This window comes from Brassica napus, chromosome C9 (assembly GCF_020379485.1).
Source record: "Brassica napus cultivar Da-Ae chromosome C9, Da-Ae, whole genome shotgun sequence".
NCBI lineage: Eukaryota > Viridiplantae > Streptophyta > Magnoliopsida > Brassicales > Brassicaceae > Brassica > Brassica napus.
This window is the reverse complement of record NC_063452.1, coordinates 2494496-2500495: the sequence shown is the minus strand read 5'-3', so window position 1 is coordinate 2500495 and position 6000 is coordinate 2494496.

The window sequence follows — 6000 nt, the reverse complement described above, 5'->3', positions numbered from 1 at the left end:
ACCCCTCGCTATCCCACCCCAAACAATCTAAAGCGAGAGGTTCACCTAACAACAAAATTTAATAACAATAAGCAATATCAGAAATACGCAGCGGTAAAAGATAGCAAGATAACTAGCATTATGCTAATTACTAGCTCATCACCAAACTCAAACTCGATTTAAACCAGGGTTTAACAACCCAAAACACGATATAATATATATATCAAACTCGGGCCCTGGTGACGTTATGTTCCTCCTTCACTATCGGCAATATCCTATCTTCCTACCACGAAGGCCAAAAGAAGGAACTTTCAACCGACCGCGGCCCACAGTCCTTCGGGTCACCGCGCGACAGCCCACAGTCCTTCGGGTCACTGCCACATTACACCGTCGTGTAATCACTCAGCCATAGGCCATGACCCCGTCTATCTGAGTCTTCCCGATCCAGCGAATAAGGGGTTTCCTTGAACCCGCCGGGTACGAGGTCTGAAGGAACACTAACTCACCCCAATATGCCTAGCATTGTGGGTTACACAAATGCTGTCGGCCAATATACGATTAATACTAAACCCGGTAAAAATAACACAAGGTTTCAAGTAATAATCACAACACAATCAACCACATTCCAGAATCTAGCATAAAGACTAATTCCAGAATACCTAACTATCCACAACTTAGCGATATCATCTAAGCATTCTGCATTCGCTAACTAACCAATCAACCTAACCATTAGCATGCTACTACGGTTCTTAAACAATAACAAGCATGCCATCAACTCAATCAACATAACCTCAATTATTCAAACCGTTACTCAGTTAGACCCGGCCTCCTGCCATGATCCAACTTCCAAGTAACGGGACCCTGCATGAAAACAACTCAGCAATCAATCGATTATAACTCACAGTTTTTGGTTGACCGTGGCCTTGACCCCAAACCCGACTTCTGCGATCCGAACCCTTTCCCGACCTTCACAAGTAGACCCTCTTCTTGACTGAACTCCACTTGAACTGGTCTCCACTAGAACTGATCTCTCTTCACTTGAAAAGAGCCTTCTCCAAGTGCTGACTCAAAATCGGCAGAGTAACTGTTCTCGAAAACTGCCTAAATCGCTCGAAAACTATCGAAACTCGATCTTTCTTTCTTTGCTTTCTCTTTATGTTTTGAAGTAGGTTTGATGTGTTCTGGATGGTTTGAAATGAGAGGGGGTCGTGGCCTATTTATAGGAATCAGCAACCAATCAGGAACAAGCCGTGTGGCAGCCCGTGTGTCGCTTCGCATGGCTCCGGACGCATGCGCGGCGGCACCTCGTGCTCCACATGTCCTTCAGCATGGCCTGCTCACATGCAAGCTGACACCACGCCCTCTACCTGTCTGAATGCATGGCCTGCTCCCATGCAAGCTGACACCACGTCCTCCACATGTCTGGCCGCATGGCCCGGTCGCATGCATCGCGACACCTCGTGCTTGGCCGTTCCACCTCGTGCTCCACATGGCTGGCTGCATGCCTCAGTCTCATGCAGGATGACACACCCCACGTCCAGATGGCCTGCTGCATGACTGAAGTGCATGCAGGTCGACACCCCATCTCACACATGGCTGGCCGCATGCTTCGGTCGCATGCATCGCGACACCTCGTGCTTGGCCGTTCCACCTCGTGCTCCACATGGCTACTTGCATGTACAGGTTGCATGTACTGCTACACCTCCTGCTTCCCTTGACACACACACTGACAGGAGCTTGCCACCACGTCCTGAACACACACACATCTAGCCACCTCGAGCTTCTCGGTCAATTGTCCGATATCGGCCTTCTAGTGAATTTTTTTGTCCCGCGATCAGTCCCAATATTTTTCGACGCCCGTTCTGATGATCTGATTATTTTTAATAAGCTCCAAATGAATCCTGACTTGATGGAAAATATTTCCCGAGTTTCCGGCTTCTTCGAAAAATTCCATAATACCGAAATTAGGGTTTTTCGCCCAATTTCCGGTCTTCCTGTTGTGCTTCCAAAAGTGTCATGCTTCAAACGTCCTTTGAGTAAATATACCACATTGTCTAACCATTGTCTAGTGGGATACTTGACTCATGGTTCAGACAAAAACAATCTGATCGTCCACGACTCGATCACCCAAAGGATACTCGACCATTTTTTTTTTTTTAATGGGTTTCTACATTCTCCCCCCCTTAACAGAATTCGTCCTCGAATTCTAAGGTTCTGAGGGGCCTCCTTCTTCCATCACAGCATCCTCTCGGAAGAACTCAGGGTGATCGGTTTTAAATCGCTCTTCATCTTCCCAAGTAACATGAATCCTGTTTTGTCTTCCCCAGAAAACTTGTACTTGAGCAATCTCACGATTCTTCAGCTTCCGAATACGCCGTTCTCCTAATCTGATTGGTCCTTCCGGATACGTAAGGTTTGTCCTCAACTCCTCTAGTCTCTCGGGTTCAACAGTACTTGGATCCCGTATATGTTTCCGAAGCATGGAAACATGAAATACAGGATGTAGACGCATATCCTCTGGCAGATCCAAACGGTAAGCTACCTCACCAACTTTCTCGATGATCTTGTACGGACCAATGAACCTGACCGCAAGTTTCCCGACCTTGCCAAATCTGTCCTTCCCTTTCTGTGCAGTAACTTTCAAATAGACCCAATCTCCTATCTCAAAAGTTACCTCTCTTCTTGACTGGTCTGCGTACTTCTTCTGACGGTCCTGAGCCTTCTTCATGTTGGCCTGAATCGTCTCTAGTTTAATCATGGTCTCCTGAACGATAGGTGACCCAAACATTCTTCTTTCGCCCACTTCCGTCCAGCACATAGGCGTTTTGCATGGCCTTCCGTATAACGCTTCATAAGGTGACATCCCTATGCTCGAATGATGACTGTTGTTATATGAGAACTCGACCAACGGTAAATGCTTCTCCCAAGTTCCTGCCCAATCGAGAATACACATCCGAAGCATGTCCTCGATGGTCCGAATGGTTCTCTCCGTTTGGCCATCTGTTTCTGGATGGAACGCCGTACTTCTGAATAGTTTAGTTCCCAAGGCTTCTTGCAGTGCTTCCCAAAATGATGCCGTGAACCTTGGATCGCGATCTGAGACGATGTCTGAGGGTACTCCATGTAACTTCACGATTTGGTCGATGTACAGCTCGGCCAACACTTCCACTTTATCAGTGTCCCGCATAGGCAACAAGTGTGTAACCTTGGTTAACCTATCCACAATCACCCATATCGAGTTGTTCGATCTACCTGGAGCAGTGGGTAATCCGGTAATGAAATCCATGGAAATCGAGTCCCATTTCCATTGAGGTATCGGAAGACTTTGTAACAATCCTCCTGGTACTTGATGCTCGACCTTGACTTGTTGACAAGTTGCACACTGAGCAACCCATTGCGCTACTGACCTCTTCATGCCCGGCCAATGATAGTATCTTCTTATGTCTCGGTACATCTTTGAACTTCCAGGATGGATACTAAGTAAAGAATGGTGTGCAATCCTTAGTATCTCATCTCTCAGCCCTTGTCCTTTAGGAACCGTGATCCTCCCATTAATTAGCAAGGTTCCATCCTCCGCCAAGTAGTATCCAGCATTATTTGGCCCGGCTTGTCCTTTGAGTTCTTCAGCAATCTTCAGTAGCTTCCCATCCTTAATTTGTTCTTCTCGAATTCTCTGAATCAAGCTGGCCTGATTCACCGCTTGAAGTCCCAATGGCTCGCTCGCTTGCCCTTCCAAAACGACCAACTTCACTTGTTTCAACTCTTGGTTCAATAGCTCCACTTCTTTCTCCAAATCTGCGTCCAACTTTCTTCGACTTAAGGCGTCCGCAACAACATTCGCTTTACCAGGATGGTAGCGAATCCTTATATCGTAGTCTGCCACAAACTCCATCCACCTACGCTGGCGCAGGTTGAGATCTGGCTGAGTGAAGAGGTATTTAAGACTTTGATGGTCCGTGTATACCTCTACTTCTTCTCCATACAAGTAAGATCTCCAAATTCGCAAAGCGAACACTACAGCCGCTAACTCCAAGTCATGTGTACTGTAGTTATCCTCATGCTTCCGTAGTTGTCGTGAGGCATACGCGATGACTCGCCCATCTTGCATAAGAACACAACCTAACCCAACTCGTGAAGCATCCGTGTAAACCGTGTAAGGTTTACCTTGCTCGGGCAAAGCTAACACAGGTGCGGTCGTGAGAGCTTCCTTCAACTTCTTGAAAGCCTTCTCGGTTTCTTCCACCCATAAGAAAGGAACTCCTTTACCGGTAAGTTTAGTTAAAGGCTTTGCAATGGAGGAAAAGTCCTTAACAAACTTCCGATAATAGCCCGCAAGTCCGAGAAAACTCCTTACTTCCGTCACAGTGGTAGGTCGAGGCCATTCCCGTATGGCTTGGACCTTTTCTGGATCAGCAGCAACGCCCTCTCCTGATACTATGTGACCCAGAAATCCTATCTCTCTCTTCCAAAACGAGCACTTGCTGAACTTGGCAAATAGCTTCTGATTCCGTAACCTTTCCATAACCAGTCTCAGATGCTCTTTGTGCTCCTCCTTACTTCTCGAGTACACCAGGATGTCATCAATGAAAATGATCACGAACTTGTCGAGATAGTCGTGAAACACTTCATTCATCAAACGCATGAAAGCCGCAGGTGCGTTCGTGAGACCAAAGGGCATAACTACAAACTCGTACTGCCCATACCTCGTCCGAAACGCCGTCTTCATAATGTCTGACTTGGCAATAGGAATTTGGTGATACCCTGATGCCAAATCAATCTTCGAAAACCAACTAGCTCCCTTTAGTTGGTCTAACAACTCGTCTATCCTCGGAAGAGGATACTTATCTTTTATCGTGATGTTGTTGATACCACGATAATCGATACACAACCTCATGCTTCCGTCCTTTTTCTTCACAAATAGCACAGGAGCTCCCCAAGGTGAAGAGCTCGACCGAATGAATCCCTTTTCCAATAGATCTTCCAATTGCTTCTTTAGTTCAGCCAACTCCGCAGGTGCCATCCGATATGGTGCCTTAGCTATAGGTTTTGCTTCAGGCTCCAAATTGATCGTAAAGGGATTACTCCGAGGTGGAGGTAATTCCTTTAGTGGTGCAAAGATATCCTCGAACTCTTGGACCACTTCTATGTCTTCGACCTTAACTTCATCATTAGTGGCTCCTCCACTAACCGATAAGGTCACCAAATATACTTCCCCATCTTGAAACAAATCTTGTACTCTCATTGCTGCTACCAAAGACACGGTCATACTAGGACTGATTCCATAGTACACCATCTCTGGTCGTTTGCCTCTGCCAAACAACAACCTTCCCTTTCCACAGTCGATCTGAACTCTGTAGCCCGATAACCAATCCATTCCAAGGATTACTTCGTACCCTTTCAAAGGCACGACTAACAAATCTGCCACAAACTCTTTGCCTTGAATGACCAATGGAACATTCTTGATACACTGATCTGCTTGAAGGGTTCGGTCTGCGGGGGTCAAGACGGCCACGTTTATCCTGTCAACCACAAAACAATCCCAAAACCGGGCAGCTACTTCAGGGGTCACAAAACTATGTGTTGCCCCCGAGTCGAACAATACATGTGTGGGTTTACCAGCAACATGTATGGTTCCTGCCACAGTAACCCAATCAACAATATCTCAATCACAAAAACTAATCAAAATTCGCACAACCATCAATCATCAATCCAAAATTTCTAAACGCGCAACCTAGCGATCAAGCAATCTATACTTAACCAGCATACTAACTAGGTTTCAACAACTAAATTCCATTCAATAAACAGAGGAGGTTAAGCACCCAATACCTGTGATGGGACCGCTTGACGGTCCTGCATTGTCTGGGTTTTCTACCCCTAAGGCATAAACTCTACCTCCTAGGTTTTGTTTCTTTGGTGCTGGCTCAATAGCTGGACGGCTAGGAGGAGCTCGGATCGCGAGAGGGGTCGCAGGGATTGGCTTGTTTGGACATGACGATGCATAATGGCCCTTCCTTCCACAGA